The 20,337-nt window shown below is 46.0% G+C and overlaps 1 long non-coding RNA gene across 1 annotated transcript in view; it reads left to right on the top strand.

Annotated features, from left to right (window-relative positions):
* LOC138676570 (uncharacterized) overlaps positions 1–20,337 on the top strand; it is a 156,896-nt gene that overhangs the window by 96,107 nt on the left and 40,452 nt on the right. The window lies entirely within an intron of this gene.

A 20,337-nucleotide genomic window follows, 5' to 3' on the forward strand; every position in this document is an offset into this window, starting at 1 on the left:
TGTCAACCAGATGTTTCGCTCCTGTTCAAGGTCGAGGTTGATGCTTCTGAGATTGGAGCAGGGGCTGTTTTGTCGCAAAGAAGCTCTGATGGATCGGTGATGAAACCATGCGCCTTCTTTTCCAGGAAGTTTTCGCCTGCTGAGCGTAATTATGATGTTGTCAATCCAGAGTTGCTGGCCATGAAGTGGGCATTCGAGGAGTGGCGTCTTTGGCTTGAAGGAGATAAGCATCGCGTGGTGGTCTTGACTGATCACAAGAACTTGACTTATCTCGAGTCTGCCAAACGGTTGAATCCTAGACAGGCTCGTTGGTCACTGTTTTTCTCCCGTTTTGACTTTGTGGTTTCGTACCTTCCGGGATCTAAAAATGTGAAGGTGGATGCCCTGTCTAGGAGTTTTGTGCCCGACTCTCCGGGTTTGCCTGAGCCGGTGGGTATTTTCAAAGAGGGGGTAATTTTGTCTGCCATCTCCCCTGATTTGCGGCGGGTGCTGCAAAAATTTCAGGCTAATAGACCTGACCGTTGCCCAGCGGAGAAACTGTTTGTTCCTGATAAATGGATGAGTAGAGTTATCTCTGAGGTTCATTGTTCGGTGTTGGCTGGTCATCCTGGAATCTTTGGCACCAGAGATTTGGTGGCTAGATCCTTTTGGTGGCCGTCTCTGTCACGGGATGTGCGTTCGTTTGTGCAGTCCTGTGGGATTTGTGCTCGGGCTAAGCCCTGCTGTTCTCGTGCCAGTGGGTTGCTTTTGCCCTTGCCAGTCCCGAAGAGGCCCTGGACACATATCTCTATGGATTTTATTTCGGATCTCCCCGTCTCTCAAAAAATGTCGGTCATTTGGGTGGTTTGTGATCGCTTCTCTAAGATGGTCCATTTGGTACCCTTGTCTAAATTGCCTTCCTCCTCTGATTTGGTGCCATTGTTCTTCCAGCATGTGGTTCGTTTACATGGCATTCCGGAGAACATCGTTTCTAACAGAGGTTCCCAGTTTGTTTCGAGGTTTTGGCGAGCCTTTTGTGCTAGGATGGGCATTGATTTGTCTTTTTCCTCGGCTTTCCATCCTCAGACAAATGGCCAGACTGAACGAACCAATCAGACCTTGGAAACATATCTGAGATGTTTTGTTTCTGCTGATCAGGATGATTGGGTGTTCTTTTTGCCTTTGGCTGAGTTCGCCCTTAATAATCGGGCCAGCTCAGCTACTTTGGTTTCGCCGTTTTTCTGCAATTCTGGTTTCCATCCTCGTTTCTCTTCAGGGCAGGTTGAGTCTTCCGACTGTCCTGGTGTGGATACTGTGGTGGATAGGTTGCAGCAGATTTGGACTCATGTAGTGGACAATTTTATATTGTCTCAGGAGAAGGCTCAACGTTTCGCTAACCGCAGGCGCTGTGTGGGTCCCCGACTTTGTGTTGGGGATTTGGTTTGGTTGTCATCTCGTTATATTCCTATGAAAGTTTCCTCTCCTAAGTTTAAGCCCCGTTTCATTGGTCCGTATAGGATTTCTGAGGTTCTTAATCCTGTGTCTTTTCGTTTGACCCTTCCAGCTTCTTTTTCCATCCATAACGTATTCCATAGGTCATTGTTGCGGAGATACGTGGCACCTGTGGTTCCATCCGTTGATCCTCCTGCCCCGGTTTTGGTTGAGGGGGAGTTGGAGTATATAGTGGAGAAGATTTTGGATTCTCGTATTTCGAGACGGAAACTCCAGTACCTGGTTAAGTGGAAGGGTTATGGTCAATAAGATAATTCCTGGGTTTTTGCCTCTGATGTTCATGCTGCCGATCTGGTTCGTGCCTTTTATTTGGCTCATCCTGGTCGGCCTGGGGGCTCTGGTGAGGGTTCGGTGACCCCTCCTCAAGGGGGGGGTACTGTTGTGAATTCTGTGGTCAAGCTCCCTCCTGTGGTCATGAGTGGTACTTCGGCTGGTTCTGTCTATGAGCTTCCTCTGGTAGATGTGAGTGGGGCTGCGGCTTCTGTTATGATTAGGTAATTCAGAACCACAATGGACCTGGAAGTTCAGAGCACACAAAGTGACCTGACAATAACCAAAAGACATAGAACAAGCTCTGAGACGTGGGAACTCTGCTGACCGCAATCCCTAATCCTATCCAACCACACTGGAGGCAGCCGTGGATTGCGCCTAACGCTCCCTATGCAACTCGGCACAGCCTGAGAAACTAGCTAGGCCCAAGATAGAAAAACAAGCCTACCCTGCCTCAGAGAAACACCCCAAAGGAAAAGGCAGCCCCCCAAATATAATGACTGTGAGTAGAGATGAAAATACAAACGCAGAGATGAAATAGATTTAGCAAAGTGAGGCCCAACTTACTGAACAGACCGAAGATAGGAAAGATAACTTTGCGGTCAACACAAAACCCTACAAACAACCACGCAGAGGGGCAAAAAGACCCTCCGCACCGATTAACGGTACGGAGGTGCTCCCTCTGCGTCCCAGAGCTTCCAGCAAGCAAGAAAAACCAATTAAGCAAGCTGGACAGAAAAAATAGCAAAACAAAAATAACACAAGCAAAACTTAGCTTATGCAGAGCAGACGGCCACAGGAACGATCCAGGAGGAAGCAAGACCAATACTAGAACATTGACTGGAGGCCAGGAGCAAAGCACTAGGTGGAGTTAAATAGAGCAGCACCTAACGACTTCACCACATCACCTGAGGAAGGAAACTCAGAAGCCGCAGTACCACTCGTGACCACAGGAGGGAGCTCTGCCACAGAATTCACAACAGTACCCCCCCCTTGAGGAGGGGTCACCGAACCCTCACCAGAGCCCCCAGGCCGACCAGGATGAGCCACATGAAAGGCACGAACAAGATCGGCAGCATGGACATCAGAGGCAAAGACCCAGGAATTATCTTCCTGACCATAACCCTTCCACTTAACCAGATACTGGAGTTTCCGTCTTGAAACACGAGAATCCAAAATCTTCTCCACAATATACTCCAACTCCCCCTCCACCAAAACCGGGGCAGGAGGATCAACAGATGGAACCATAGGTGCCACGTATCTCCGCAACAATGACCTATGGAATACGTTATGGATGGAAAAAGAATCTGGAAGGGTCAAACGAAAAGACACAGGATTAAGAACCTCAGAAATCCTATACGGACCAATGAAACGAGGCTTAAACTTAGGAGAGAAAACCTTCATAGGAATATGACGAGATGACAACCAAACCAAATCCCCAACATGAAGTCGGGGACCCACACAGCGTCTGCAATTAGCGAAACGTTGAGCCTTCTCCTGGGACAAGGTCAAATTGTCCACTACATGAGTCCAAATCTGCTGTAACCTGTCCACCACCGTATCCACACCAGGACAGTCCGAAGACTCAACCTGCCCTGAAGAGAAACGAGGATGGAACCCAGAGTTGAAGAAAAACGGCGAAACCGAGGTAGCCGAGCTGGCCCGATTATTAAGGGCGAACTCAGCCAAAGGCAAGAAGGACACCCAATCATCCTGATCAGCAGAAACAAAGCATCTCAGATATGTTTCCAAGGTCTGATTGGTTCGTTCGGTCTGGCCATTAGTCTGAGGATGGAAAGCCGAGGAAAAAGACAAATCAATGCCCATCCTAGCACAAAAAGCTCGCCAAAACCTCGAAACAAACTGGGAACCTCTGTCAGAAACGATGTTCTCTGGAATGCCATGTAAACGAACCACATGCTGGAAGAACAATGGCACCAAATCAGAGGAGGAAGGTAATTTAGACAAGGGTACCAAATTGATCATCTTAGAGAAGCGATCACAAACCACCGAAATGACCGACATTTTTTGAGAGACGGGGAGATCCGAAATAAAATCCATAGAGATATGTGTCCAAGGCCTCTTCGGGACCGGCAAGGGCAAAAGTAACCCACTGGCACGAGAACAGCAGGGCTTAGCCCGAGCACAAATCCCACAGGACTGCACAAAAGAACGCACATCCCGCGACAGAGACGGCCACCAAAAGGATCTAGCCACTAAATCTCTGGTACCAAAGATTCCAGGATGACCAGCCAACACCGAACAATGAACCTCAGAGATAACTTTATTCGTCCACCTATCAGGGACAAACAGTTTCTCCGCTGGGCAACGATCAGGTTTATTAGCCTGAAATGTTTGCAGCACCCGCCGCAAATCAGGGGAGATGGCAGACAAAATTACTCCCTCTTTGAGAATACCCGCCGCCTCAGACAAACCCGGAGATTCGGGCACAAAACTCCTAGACAGGGCATCCGCTTTCACATTTTTAGAGCCCGGAAGGTACGAAACCACAAAGTCAAAACGGGAGAAAAACAGCGACCAACGAGCCTGTCTAGGATTCAACCGTTTGGCAGACTCGAGATAAGTCAAGTTCTTGTGATCAGTCAAGACCACCACGCAATTCTTAGCTCCTTCAAGCCAATGACGCCACTCCTCGAATGCCCACTTCATGGCCAGCAACTCTCGATTGCCAACATCATAATTTCACTCAGCAGGCGAAAACTTCCTGGAAAAGAAGGCGCATGGCTTCATCACCGAGCAATCAGAACTTCTCTGCGACAAAACAGGCCCCGCTCCAATTTCAGAAGCATCAACCTCGACCTGGAACGGAAGCGAAACATCTGGTTGACACAACACAGGGGCAGAAGAAAAACGAAGCTTTAACTCTTGAAAAGCTTCCACAGCAGCAGAAGACCAATTGACCACATCAGCACCCTTCTTGGTCAAATCGGTCAATGGTTTAGCAATACTAGAAAAATTACAGATGAAGCGACGATAAAAATTAGCAAAGCCCAGGAACTTTTGCAGACTCTTCAGAGATGTCGGCTGAGTCCAATCATAGATGGCCTGGACCTTAACAGGGTCCATCTTGATAGTAGAAGGGGAAAAAATGAACCCCAAAAATGAAACCTTCTGAACACCAAACAGACACTTTGATCCCTTCACAAACAAAGAATTAGCACGCAGGACCTGGAACACCATTCTGACCTGCTTCACATGAGACTCCCAATCATCCGAGAAGACCAAAATATCATCCAAGTATACAATCAGGAATTTATCCAGGTACTCTCGGAAGATGTCATGCATAAAGGACTGAAACACCGATGGAGCATTGGCAAGTCCGAAAGGCATAACTAGGTACTCAAAATGGCCCTCGGACGTATTAAATGCTGTTTTCCATTCATCGCCCTGTTTAATACGCACAAGATTATACGCACCACGAAGATCTATCTTGGTGAACCAACTAGCCCCCTTGATCCGAGCAAACAAATCAGATAGCAGCGGCAAGGGGTACTGAAATTTGACCGTGATTTTATTTAGAAGGCGGTAATCTATACAAGGTCTCAGCGAACCATCCTTCTTGGCCACAAAAAAGAACCCCGCTCCCAATGGCGACGATGACGGGCGAATATGACCCTTCTCCAAGGACTCCTTCACGTAACTCTGCATAGCGGCGTGCTCAGGTACAGATAAATTAAACAGTCGACATTTAGGAGACTTACTACCAGGAATCAAATCGATAGCACAATCACAATCCCTATACGGAGGTAGGGCATTGGACTTGGGCTCATCAAATACATCCCGGTAATCAGACAAGAACTCTGGGACCTCAGAAGGGGTGGATGACGAAATAGACAGAAATGGGACATCACCATGTACCCCCTGACAACCCCAGCTGGACACAGACATTGATTTCCAATCTAATACTGGGTTATGGACTTGTAGCCATGGCAACCCCAACACGACCACATCATGCAGATTATGCAACACCAGAAAGCGAATATCCTCCTGATGTGCAGGAGCCATGCACATGGTCAGCTGGGTCCAGTACTGAGGCTTATTCTTGGCCAAAGGCGTAGCATCAATTCCTCTCAATGGAATAGGACACTGCAAGGGCTCCAAGAAAAACCCACAACGCCTAGCATACTCCAAGTCCATCAAATTCATGGCAGCGCCTGAATCCACAAATGCCATGACAAAATAAGATGACAAAGAGCAGATCAAAGTAACGGACAAAAGAAATTTTGACTGTACCGTACCAATGGTGGCAGACCTAGCGAACCGCTTAGTGCGCTTAGGACAATCGGAGATAGCATGAGTGGAATCACCACAGTAGAAACACAGCCCATTCTGACGTCTGTGTTCTTGCCGTTCAACTCTGGTCAAAGTCCTATCGCACTGCATAGGCTCAGGTTTATGCTCGGATAATACCGCCAAATTGTTTACAGATTTACGCTCACGCAAGCGTCGACCGATCTGAATGGCCAAAGACATAGACTCATTCAGACCAGCAGGCATGGGAAATCCCACCATGACATCCTTAAGGGCTTCAGAGAGACCCTTTCTGAAAATAGCTGCCAGCGCACCTTCATTCCATTGAGTGAGCACGGACCACTTTCTAAACTTCTGACAATAAATCTCTATCTCATCCTGACCCTGACACAGAGCCAGCAAATTTTTCTCTGCCTGATCCACCGAATTAGGTTCATCGTACAGCAATCCGAGCGCCAGGAAAAACGCATCAATATTACATAATGCAGGATCTCCTGGCGCAAGGGAAAATGCCCAGTCTTGAGGGTCGCCACGTAATAAAGAAATAATTATCCTAACTTGTTGAACTGGGTCACCAGAGGAGCGAGGTTTCAAAGCCAGAAACAGTTTACAATTATTTTTGAAACTTAGAAATTTCGCTCTATCTCCAGAAAACAAATCAGGAATAGGAATTCTTGGTTCTAACATAGAATTCTGAACCACAAAGTCTTGAATATTTTGTACTCTTGCAGTGAGATGATCCACACATGAAGACAGACCTTTAATGTCCATCACTACACCTGTGTCCTGAACCACCCAAATGTCTAGGGGAAAAAAAAGGCAAAACACAGTGCAAAGAAAAAAAAATGGTCTCAGAACTTCTTTTTTCCCTCTATTGAGAAGCATTAGTACTTTGGGCCTCCAGTACTGTTATGATTAGGTAATTCAGAACCACAATGGACCTTGAAGTTCAGAGCACACAAAGTGACCTGACAATAACCAAAAGACATAGGACAAGCTCTGAGACGTGGGAACTCTGCTGACCGCAATCCCTAATCCTATCCAACCACACTAGAGGCAGCCGTGGATTGCGCCTAACGCTCCCTATGCAACTCGGCACAGCCTGAGAAACTAGCTAGGCCCAAGATAGAAAAACAAGCCTACCCTGCCTCAGAGAAACACCCCAAAGGAAAAGGCAGCCCCCCACATATAATGACTGTGAGTAGAGATGAAAATACAAACGCAGAGATGAAATAGATTTAGCAAAGTGAGGCCCAACTTACTGAACAGACCGAAGATAGGAAAGATAACTTTGCGGTCAACACAAAACCCTACAAACAACCACGCAGAGGGGCAAAAAGACCCTCCGCACCGACTAACGGCACGGAGGTGCTCCCTCTGCGTCCCAGAGCTTCCAGCAAGCAAGAAAAACCAATTAAGCAAGCTGGACAGAAAAAATAGCAAAACAAAAATAACACAAGCAAAACTTAGCTTATGCAGAGCAGACGGCCACAGGAACGATCCAGGAGGAAGCAAGACCAATACTAGAACATTGACTGGAGGCCAGGAGCAAAGCACTAGGTGGAGTTAAATAGAGCAGCACCTAACGACTTCACCACATCACCTGAGGAAGGAAACTCAGAAGCCGCAGTACCACTCGTGACCACAGGAGGGAGCTCTGCCACAGAATTCACAACAGGCTTCTGAGGTTCCTTCCTCAGGTGACGAGGTTAAGTCGTTAGGTGCTGCTCTATTTGACTCCACCTAGTTCTTTGTTCCTGGCCTCCAGTCAATGTTCCAGTATTGGTCTAGCTCTCTCCTGGATCGTTCTTGTGGCCTGTCTGCCCTGCATAAGCTAAGTTTTGCTTGTGTTACTTTTGTTTGCTATATTTTCTGTCCAGCTTGCTATATTGGTTTTTCTTGCTTGCTGGAAGCTCTGAGACGCAGAGGGAGCACCTCCGTACCGTTAGTCGGTGCGGAGGGTCTTTTTGCCCCCTCTGCGTGGTTGTTTGTAGGTTTTTGTGCTGACCGCAAAGCTATCTTTCCTATCCTCGCTCTATTCAGTAAGTCGGGCCTCACTTTGCTGAAATCTATTTAATCTCTGTGTTTGTATTTTCATCTTAACTCACAGTCATTATATGTGGGGGGCTGCCTTTTCCTTTGGGGAATTTCTCTGAGGCAAGGTAGGCTTATTTTTCTATCTTCAGGGCTAGCTAGTTTCTCAGGCTGTGCCGAGTTGCATAGGGAGCGTTGGGAGCAATCCACGGCTACCTCTAGTGTGGTATGATAGGATTAGGGATTGCGGTCAGCAGAGTTCCCACGTCTCAGAGCTCGTCCTATGTTGGTAACTATCAGGTCACTTTGTGTGCTCTTAACCACTAGGTCCATTGTGGTTCTGAATCACCTGTTCATAACAGGAGTCTCGCTCAAGCCAGACAGAAGCAAGAGAAGGACTACAACCGGTATGCTCCCGCGGCTCCATTGTCACCTGGTGAGCAGGTACTCAAATGAAAGAGGAGACTACACAAGCTTGATGATCAATGGGAAGCGGAACCGTATACCATTCTGTCCTCCGATTTCGACAATACGAAGGTCTGTCTCATCAGTAAAGACGGAGGGGAGACCTCAACAGCCATATCCAGAGACCACCTCAAAATATGCCCTGATAAGCTGAAAGATGGGGAAACAGATCCCAGGACTTCTCTGCCCGTGGAAGAGGAGAAGATGATACACACTGTTCTTGGCGATTTTCCCCAGTCCTGGACTCAAATAAATCAGGCCATTGTGGTACCTGTCTTAACGTTTCGTCAACTGAGACCGCCAGAACTAAATGTGGTGCCAGGGCATCTGGACCCGCAAGCGCAGCCGACCCCACCAGAAGATGCGATGCCAACGGTCGAACCAGCGGGCCCTCCCTCTGCCATCGGTGAATCTGCCATGCCCACCACTAGTAGTGGCAGCACTGAGAACTCCAGCATGCCAGTGATGCCCAGACTCACTAGAAGTGTAGCTAGAAGACAGTGCACTACACCAGCGATAGCAAGCGTAGCGGACCCGGTTAGGCCAATAGCCATCCCTGCGCTGCGAAGGTCTACGCGTAGCACCCAGAATCAGACTCCACTTCGCTACAAAATGTGGAGATATTAACGATAGTTGCTATTTGGTTGAAAATGCTTGTGTAAATATCTGTGTTATAGGTTTAAAAATGGACAATGGTGTGATGGACAGTGAATCACTCCACAACTTTCACAGGGACTCCTTTGTTTACCCGGGGTCCCCGCTTTTCCAATGTTTGCACCTACTGAACTGGGAGTCATGGACTGTGCATGACCAATCTGTTGCAACGTTCAAGCATCCTTACCTTCCATAACGGAAAGCACTGTTATATTTACTTGTTCATAGTATGTAAAAATTTTGTGTGTTTTCTATTAACATGTATTGTTGTTCTTCTTTTCCCAGTCTGGGAGTACTGGATTTAACCGGGGGGGGGGGGGGGGGGAGTGCAGCACCCCAGAGTCCTGGTCATTGCAGTAATGTCGCTCTGCCACTAAGGGGAGTGATGTTATGTCTGATTGCACTAAAGGAGTTCACTTGACCAGGTATCACAGTCACACACTACACTTCACACTCCGGCCACCAGGGGAAGCAAAAGGCACTATGTACTAAGCCACTCCTCACACTGGTAAAACTGGGGGTTGGATAGGAAGTTAGGGGAGAATGCAGCCTGGGAGAGAAGGATATTGTGGAGAAGTGAGAAGTGGGATCATAGTACAAAGGAGATAGAACCAGAAGGAGTCGTGCCCCGAGATTGGCAACATCCTTCTGAGGCGCGTAGCCGGTGGCCGGAGCACCGAGGAAGTAACAGACTCCACGCATTACTCCAAACAGCGGCAGGACAGTTAATTACAGGTTGGCTGTCTACCATACATCACCTAAGAAGACATAGGAGGCAATCGTGGGAGAGGGGCGTCTCTAGGGTCCCAGAATAACTCCAGGCCTACCTTTCATAAAGGTGCGTCCTAGCCATATAATCTGGGGGACGGAGAGAGAGAAGGAACAGATACGACAGTTGTGAGGACTATCCCGTGGTGCTCAGCAGGGAAGGACTACAACACAGGTGCTAGAAGGTAGGCACTGATTCCCACCTGCAAAGGGAACTCTGGATGTGCCCTCGGACCGGCCGGTCTCAGCCAGCCCCGTTACCAGTGCTCTGGACTGCGGACCCCGAAGCCTTCAGTAAAAAGGTAAAGAGACTACAACCCTGTGTCCTCGTGTCATCAGTGGATCTATCAAGGCCTTTTTATGCAATTCAATTATATAAACATCTTCACAACTCAGTCTTTAAGGATATGTAATGCCATATGTAATGCCAACATTAGTATTCAGCGAAGAAGAAATACAATTAGGACTGGAAAGGAAGACCCTCTAACAAAATCGCCCTGGCATAAATTACTTAAGACCCAGAGAAAGTAAAAGAATAAAGGGATACATAAGTGGGGAAAAATATCTCAAGCAAGAGACAAAGTTAGACAGACGACAGGGTTACCATTGTCCAGATGTGAACATGGGTCCTAATGTATAATTATGAAGAAAACTAGCTGCAAGCAATTAATTGAAGGCATGTTAGGCCTATTTATAATAAAAAAAAAAAAAAAAAACGTTCCTCGCATCATGTTCTCATACACTTTATGCAGTATTAGCCCTCTGTGTCTGTACTGCTACATACTTAGGCAGTTAACTGGTTCATGCAGCTTTACATGAACACCTGAGCCTTACACTATAGCTGGTCCGAATAACTAAAGCAATTGTTACCATCCACCTCTCGTGTCTCCCCTTTTCCCCATAGTTTGTAAGCTTGCGAGCAGGGCCCTCACTCCTCCTGGTATCTGTTTTGAACTGTATTTCTGTTATGCTGTAATGTCTATTGTCTGTACAAGTCCCCTCTATAATTTGTAAAGCGCTGCGGAATATGTTGGCGCTATATAAATAAAAATTATTATTATTATTATTATTATTATTATGTTAGCACAGATGGTCCTGTATAAAGGCGAGTCTTCAAAGGCATCCCTGTGGAACCACTTGGTCGCTATTTTACTTTTCTCATCCTGGGAATGGGCAACCAACATCTCCATGCACTGTGTTGCAGCAATTTCTGCAAAACACTTCTCTAGGGAAGGTGCCTTTGGAGACTTCCAGTGATGAGGATTAAAGTTTTAGCAGCTTGCAGAAGAGGTCTCCGAAGCATTTTTTTTAAAACTAGTTCCCGACATAGGGAAGCTAAATAATATGGTTGCTTCAGGTTGGTTAAAGATTGGTATTCCAGTGAATTCTTGGATTACATTAAGCACTCCCTCTCAAAACGACGCAAGGCCCGGACAAGACCACCAGGTGTGAACTAATGTGCCTTCACTTGTCCCACAATAGCAACATAAGTTAGAAGTGCCCAGGAACCATTTGTGTAAAACAGAGGGAACTCGATACCACCTAGAGACCATTTTATAATTGGTCTCCTGAGCTTTGGTTGCATGAGAAATTTATGGGAAAGGTGAAAACATCTATTCCATTGATCGTTTGAAAATGTTATTTTTAGTTTCGATTCACAGGCATTAGAAAAATGTGGGAGAGATTCCAGCTCCGGGGATGAAAGTAATTTGTAAAGAATTAGGACTGCATGATCAACTCTCGTTGGAGAGACCTGTGTATACTCTGTTCTGTTTTGCGAGGGAGCAATGAAAGATTTGCAGTTGGAGATATTTAAAATTCTGATTTTTACCTTGCAGAATTGTGGTCAGTAGGAGGAGGGATCCCTGGGGAGCAATTTGGCAAAGATGAAGTGTTTTTAAATAGTGTAAAAAAAAAAAAAATTAGAGGAGGCCACTGAAGGGAATCCTGGGTTGTCTGTGATGGGGAAAAGGGGACCATGAGAGTCAATCATTGGGGTACTGAGTTTGAAAGAATATAACATTTTAAGAGTTTAACTCACACTAAATGATAAAGCGATGTCCCTATGACGAGGGATATGAGGCCATATCCATGGTAGAACTGGAATGGAAAAATGGCAGGTGTCCTGTGTGATAGAAACCCAAAGCTTAGAGAGGGAGCCATAATAATCATTTATTTTTAATATAGCGCTAACATATTCCACAGCGCTTTACAGTTTTGCACACATTATCATCGCCGTCCCCGATGTGGCTCACAATCTATAATCCCTACCAGTATGTTTTTGGAATGTAGGAACCAGGTCCCGGATCCTGGAGTGCACAGACGCCTGGTAGTATCTGCGACAGGCGTGCAACCCCATGCTTCCCGCTGTCACGGGGTTACAGCAACAGTGTGGAGCCAGAAGACTGCAACGTCTGACTGTGCCTATTCTGGCGCTGAGAATAAGCACTTCTTCGTTTTAAATGTGTCACGGTCAGCTGCAGCCGCACATGCGGCCCAGCCCATAAACGCCCCCACGGCGAGCGACCACAATGGCGTGCGGCACGCGTCCCCCGGGGATGCAATATGGACCCTAACTAGGGGAGGGCAGAGAACGGGGTTCTGTGGCAGCTGAGCATGTGAACAAGGAAAAGACACGTACGACCTGATTACGCCGCACACTTCAGGTATAGAGAAAGTAAAGTTTACTAAAGTAAAGTCACACAGTACATAAACCAAACATGACTATGCCAGGCTCCAGATTCCACACCTCCCAGAAGGGTACCACCCAGTGGACCCCAGGGCACCAACGGATCACCAAGGTACACATAGGCGGGACATCGGAACATCAGGACACAGGTAGGACATCAGGGTACACAAAGTCATCAGGATGCAGGCAAGATATCAGGGTACACGAGAACGTCAGGACATCAGGGTACACGAGGTCATCAGGACATCTGGACACAGGGAGGATATCAGTACATCTGGACACGGTCACCGGCAGACATCAGACAGGAGTCGTTCGGTTCCCGGACATACAACACAACCTACAGGCACCACCACAGTCATCAGGCTCCAAGCAGCGGTCCACAGGTTCCAGACTGCGGTCGTCAGGCTCTGGGCATCGGACCTAGGAAGGAACTCAAGCGGGATGGTGCTAGAACCACAGGATTGCTGACTTGCCAGGAGCTAGCACTGCATGGTAGTCAGAGCACAGAGTAGTAGATGCTCAGCAGAAACACCGGTTACAAGAGACTCAAAATCACTGGGTGCAAGGCTCCGATGCAGAGGGATTCCAGGAACATAACACAGCAGACAGGTCAGACAGGGTCAGGTACAGGATCAAGGATTACCGCCTCCAGGACAGGCGCCAGAACAGGACAAAACAGGAATCAATCCAAGGACTTTGGTACCAAAACATAAACAGGAGATGTGCAGGAACACAAAACACACATAGCAAAGTTCAGGAGCTTTGAGAGTAGCTCAGGCCTATAGAGCAGGGGAACTTTATATAGGAGCTGCCCCTCAGCAATTGGCTGGGGACAGCATTTGAAGTACACACACTAACCCTGATAAAAGCAGGGTAGGTGTGGCCGCGCACACCCTAAGCACAAACAGAAACCATTACAGCACAATCGGTGCAGGAACTGAGGCTCAGGGCATCTGGCTGTGACTGCATGCCCTGACACACGTGGAAAGTCATGCACCAGCTGCAAATGACCTCGCAACCCACGGACAGCTTCCACAGCGGCAACCAGGGACCGCACATGCAGATGGTCATGCAGCAGTGCAAAGACCTAACCACCCATGTATGGCTACACAGAAGAGCAGCGAACTGAGAAGGCTCCATACAGCCAACTGTATTCCAGCTCAATTAGGGGGAAAGGAGCAAAGGGTTAAAGCAAAGACATGCATTGTCACGCCGAAAACCAGATACAGACAGAACGGCGTGACAAAATGGTGCTAATTCCTTTTGGCAGAACAGGGGTTAATCGGCCATGTTGGAAGACTCCGTGTTCTCAGCAGAGCTCTTTTAGCCACTCCATCACCTTTATAATCTAGGCTCTGGTGTAAATCCATGTCAGAGCTAACATTTGCTACATGTCTTCAGGAGGAAGAGGTGTTCATATGAGGAGTGTTGGAGGAGTTATCTGTGACTGTTGTGTAGTAATTCCCTTCCCTTCTCTACTTTTGTTTATTCCCCATCCTCCACTCCCAGGTGCATTCATCTGTTACATGTGAGTAAATATTTTCTATGCCTGGAGTTTTCTGTTAACCCGTGTTTGTGTTGCCTTGTTTGTCGGGTTGGTGTACTGCGGTGCACAACAGCTCCTCTCTTCCTAGGTGGGGGTAGAGAACAGACGGAGGGCTAACTCAGGAGAATAAAGCAATGGTGGAGGCACCTGCATATTCACCTTGAGAAGTATCCCGGGGAGTAGGGTGAGCTAGGGTGCCCCCTAGTGGTAAGGTCAGGGAAGGAGCCCCTGGTCCCCAGGTCACCCGACAGCTGTGTCATGACAACCCCTGTCCTTTGGTCCTATCAGTGTGGTTGTTCTGATCCTGGGGCAGCCAGCAAAGGACTGTTATCTTTATGATGTTAATCTTACCAAACCAAGAAAACTCAGAACAGTTCCAAGAAACCAATTCCCTCTCCAATCTGGACAAAAAGGTTGGAAGTCAGTGGAGAATAATCTAGAAGGGTCTGCAGAAATACAAATTCCCAGAAATGATTCTGTCAATTGGCAATCTAAAGGGAAAACTGCATTTCAAGGTTTTAACTTCCTGAGAAGGTATAGATCTATTGAGGGCCTCAGATTTATCCAAATTTATTTTAAAATTTTACCATTTCGCAAACCTACCCAGCTCCACCATTAAGGAATGGAACAATATATGAGGGCTAGAGAGATAAATCAGAAGGTCATCCACAAATGCGGAACATTTGCATTCCTGACCCTTAATCACAATTCCAGAAATCTTTTGTGTTATTTCGAATCACATTCATTAGGCTCTCCATCACCAGTACATATAGAAGGAGCGACAATGGGTAGCCCTGACTAGTATCATTTTTAATTAAGAACTGGTGAGAGAGAGATCGATTAATTTTAAGTCTTGCACATGGTAGTTGGTAGAGAGCAACTATTTTGGACTTTAGAGTTGGGCCTAATAAAAGTGAAGTACAAGGTTTAAGTGATAAAATACCACGCCCTGTTTTGCGTCGAGGGATTGGATTATAAGTGTAGATTTGTGTGATGAAGCAAAATTGATAATATCTAAAGTTTTAAATAATATAGAGTTTGTCTCGGGATTCTCTGCCCGAGATGAACGCCACCTGGTCTGGATGAATGAGATCAGTGAGAAGTGGCTTCAATCTATTGGCTATAGCTATAATACCTCTGAGTCACTGGCTGCTATGGGCATAAAAGGAGATAAACTCATGGTGTGGCCACCATCTTCCCCTGACCTCTATGGAAAAGCTTAGGAGTATCATCCAGCACAAGATCTATGAGGGTGGGAGGCAGTTCACATCAAAACAGCAGCTCTGGGAAGCTATTCTGACTTCATGCAAAGACATACAAGCAGAAACTCTCCAAAAACTCAAGAATGCAAGAATTGTGAAGGTGATATCAAAGAAGGGGTCCTATGTAATGTAATTTGGCCTGTTAGGATGTTTTGGAGTTAAATAGCTTTTTTGTTCAGTGAATGTGACCTCCTAATGCTGCAAATTCCACAAATGAGCATTTTCAGTTCTTTAAAACATATCAAATGTTTAGAAATTCTACTGAGCCTAATAATTTGGAACAGTGCATTTTGAGTTTTTATTCATTTTGGAGATTATACTGTTATCATTGGGAGGTTTCTTCAATAAAATTCAATGTATACTCTAATGGGTGATGACTTTTATTAGACTGACTGTCATTTGCACCGACCATTTAGGAAAATCCGAGAAAATTGTCATCTGCATAATAATTTGGAACACAGTGTATTAGCCTGAAAGTGTCCTCGTACAAGTTCGTGCCACATTACCTTGGTCCATATAAAATCCTCAAGCAACTTAATGCAGTAACCTACAGACTTCAATTATCTGTGAATCTACGGATTCCAAACGCCTTTGATGTTTCACTCCTGAACCTGGTGGTCTTGAACAGCTTCTAAAAACCTCAGGCTGCTTCTGCTACCACTGTTCCTGAGGGATCCTTGGGTATCGAGGTGAAGGACATCCAATATACTAAAAAAGTTTGGGGGACGACCTTCTATCTGGTGGAGTGGCTTTGGACCTGAATAGAGGTTCTGGGAACCTCCAGAGGTTTCTCCATCGGACTGGACAAGTAAGGAGGGAGGTACTTTCATGCCAGCAACTTGCCTGTCTACTCAGCACCGCCACACTCAATGTGCAGTTTCTCCCATGCTAACGTTTGTTGTCTCCTGGCCCTGCATGGTTGCTACAGCATGGTGTTTACATCTGGCATTGGGGGTAGGGGGGGACATGGCCAGTCTATGCAGGAATATAATCCTGAGTTGTCATGCAGAGATCTGGCTCCCCAGCCTATCCCATGCGAGCAGGTTCTATATAAGGCAGCTCCTCCCACCACTCCTTGCCCAAACGTTTGGTTCCAAACCCCTTTTGTTCCTCTGCATGTCAGCCCGTATTCTGACTCTCGTTACTGATACGGCTAGTTTCCCATCCTGCCTGACCTCTCCGTTCTTGACCCTGGCTATTCATACTATCTTATTCTGCCTGTCCCCACCTTGGACTGTTTAACCACACTTTGTCTTTGTCCTTCTGTACTGCACTTCTGACCCTCCGGTCAGCTGATGTGAGTCGCCCCGCCTGGGCCATGGGGTACTCGGTACCGGTCCTGAGTTCACAGGGGGATGTCACGGTGGCGACCCGGTCCGTGGCCCTGGGCGCCCATGTAAAAGGGGAAAGGTCTTCAAAGGGAATAAAGTTTATGTTCATGATGCCACCTGTGGTATTCGGTCAGTGGGGACCGACGCTGCTTTAACCCCTTCATGACCCAGCCTATTTTGACCTTAATGACCTGGCCGTTTTTTGCAAACCTGACCAGTGTCCCTTTATGAGGTAATAATTCAGGAACGCTTCAACGGATCCTAGCGGTTCTGAGATTGTTTTTTCGTGACATATTGGGCTTCATGTCAGTGGTAAATTTAGGTCAATAAATTCTGCATTTATTTGTGATAAAAATGGAAATTTGGCGAAAATTTTGAAAATTTCACAATTTTTATATTTTTAATTTTTATTCTGTTAAACCAGAGAGTTATGTGACACAAAATAGTTAATAAATAACATTACCCACATGTCTACTTTACATCAGCACAATTTTGGAAACAAAATTTTTTTTTGCTAGGAAGTTATAAGGGTTAAAATTTGACCAGCGATTTCTCATTTTTACAATGAAATTTACAAAACCATTTTTTTTAGGGACCACCTCACATTTGAAGTCCGTTTGAGGGGTCTATATGGCTGAAAATCCCAAAAAGTGACACCATTCTAAAACCTGCACCCCTCAAGGTACTCAAAACCACATTCAATAAGTTTATTAACCCTTCAGGTTCTTCACAGCAGCAGAAGCAACATGGAAGGAAAAAATGAACATTTAACTTTTTAGTCACAAAAATGATCTTTTAGCAACAATTTTTTAAATTTCCCAATGGTAAAAGGAGAAATTGAACAACGAAAGTTGTTGTCCAATTTGTCCTGAGTATGCTGATACCTCATATGTGGGGGTAAACCACTGTTTGGGCGCACGGCAGGGCTCGGAAGGGAAGGAGCGCCATTTGACTTTTTGAATGAAAAATTGGCTCCACCCTTTAGCGGACACCATGTCGCATTTGGAGAGCCCCTGTGTGCCTAAACACTGGAGCTCCCCCACAAGTGACCCCATTTTGGAAACTAGACCCCCCCAAGGAACTTATCTAGATGCATAGTGAGCACTTTAAACCCTCAGGTGCATCACAAATTGATCCGTAAAAATGAAAAAGTACTTTTTTTTCACACAAAAAATTATTTTAGCCTCAATTTTTTCATTTTCACATGGGCAATAGTATAAAATGGATCCTAAAATTTGTTGGGCAATTTCTCCCGAGTACGCCGATACCTCATATATGGGGGTAAACCACTGTTTGGGCACACGGCAAGGCTCGGAAGGGAAGGAGCGCCATTTGACTTTTTGAATGAAAAATTGGCTCCACCCTTTAGCGGACACCATGTCGCGTTTGGAGAGCCCCTGTGTGCCTAAACATTGGAGCTCCCCCACAAGTGACCCCATTTTGGAAACTAGACTCCCCAAGGAACTTCAAAGGAGAACCAAGAGTCAAATAAACTGCCAAAAATTATATAACCAATAAGAATAATGTTTATTGAAAAATATATTTAAAATTTGTACCACATATGTAATTACAAGTGATAAATCCGTGAGTACATAAACATAACAGATCCTGGATCGGACCACCATCAGGTATACAATGTACAGCCAATGTGCTCCACTAGTGAATATAACTCTGCTGGCAAGCCGTGACATAAAGACTGTCCATTATGGTTCATATATAAAGTATCAATAATGTATAGCAGCAGTCAGAACGGCACGCCAGTCAGACATAGATTGATAACAATGCACATTAGAGTAAGTTCCAAGGATTTATTTACCCATAGTTGGTATGGTGAGTCTCTTCCTGGTCTGTTGTGAGCTACCCCAATGCGCGTTTCGCGTCTGGTGATTACCGCTTCCTCAGGGGGCGTGGCTTAATTCGGATCTCTATCCGTCTTTTATATAAGACGTCGCCAATCAGGCGACGATAGTGCCGATTCTAGTGCGCCTGCGTGGAATGCATCTGCGTTCCAGCTTCCATGCTCAGTTGGCTTCCCACCGTCACGTGAGCGGGCTAGCGCCACGCCCACATCACATGACAGGCAGTCGCCTTCGAACACGGGGCTGGAAACCAGGTACGCCAAAAGTGACTCGTGCTGAAAAAAAGGTGACTAGTGCAATCGTTCTCAGTGGCCGACCAAAAGGCCGGTTACCATTCTGTAGTGGGTCAGCTTCTCTACTAGGGACACAGTCCACCTCACCCCATGGGCTGAAGTCCCCCCCAGGTAGAGAGATAATACGGTTCACGTGCCATAAGGCGCAATGAACAAAATAGTGCAAAAACCGCCTAGATAAAACGCAAAGTGAATGTGATATTGTGGAGTGAGCCATTACATAATGTGGGCTTACACAATCTATTTTAAAATCATCAATTCAATTATCCATTCCGAAATATAGGGGCATAACACGAATAGCAACAAGACAGATGTCAATATATCATTTACTTATAATCTATTCACATCAACTAATCAGTTTATATATCCAAACATGCCAACAAAATCACAATATATATTCCGTAGCATCTATGTCCATTCATGACACTTTATAGTCCTTAGTGTGTTTATTTGGCGGCTTCTTACAATTTCTTCAGGCATGGATAGCTTCTTGTGCCCCATTCATGCAGATGTCCCCAATCAAGGAAGGCAATCGAAGAGAATCAGACTCACAATTTACTAAAATTAAATAATAGAGAAACAAATTAAAATCGATGGACAATGGCAAAGGACAAAAAAAGAGATTGTGGGCCCAGGTCCACGAATTTTCCCCCCTTGTCTCTGTGCCCTGCAGTGGATATATTCACTAAAATGGTCATCAAAGAGTTTCAGGATATATCTACAAGACGTAACAATGATAATTTAACATCTAGACAAAGAATAGCGTTAGAACAGTTGCGCAAATATGATGACCTAGTGATAAAGCCAGCAGACAAGGGGGGAAACGTGGTCCTGTGGCCCAATTCACTCTATGAAAAAAAGGCATTCAAACATCTCAGGGATAAAGAAACGTATAAAAAATTGGACTCCAATCCAACCAACACGTTCTTCCATGAACTTGAAGGGATACTAATAGATGCCCATGATAGAGGCATTATCCCGAAGAGGGTGTTGGATGGCCTACTTACAAAATTCCCGAGAGTTCCCACTCTTTACTTCATCCCTAAAATTCATAAAAATCCCATCGATCCGCCGGGCCGTCCGATAGTCTCTGGCATGGGGGGTTTGAGTGACCCTGTTTGTAAATTCATTGATTACTATCTTAAACCACTTGTGGAGTCGCTCCCCTCCTATGTCAGGGACACGTCGGACGTGCTCCGCCGGATCGATGGGATACAATTAGAGGACAACATGTGTCTGGTTACTGCAGACGTGCAGTCATTGTATACTTGCATTGGCCATAGGCAAGGGCTGGAAGCTGTTCGCTTCTTCTTGGGTGCGAGTAATTGGGATGGTGCCATATGTGAGTTGGTCATGGATTTATTGACTTTTATTTCGACAAGAAATTTTTTTGTTTTTAAGGA

Source organism: Ranitomeya imitator, chromosome 1, assembly GCF_032444005.1.
Source record: "Ranitomeya imitator isolate aRanImi1 chromosome 1, aRanImi1.pri, whole genome shotgun sequence".
Taxonomy (NCBI): domain Eukaryota; kingdom Metazoa; phylum Chordata; class Amphibia; order Anura; family Dendrobatidae; genus Ranitomeya; species Ranitomeya imitator.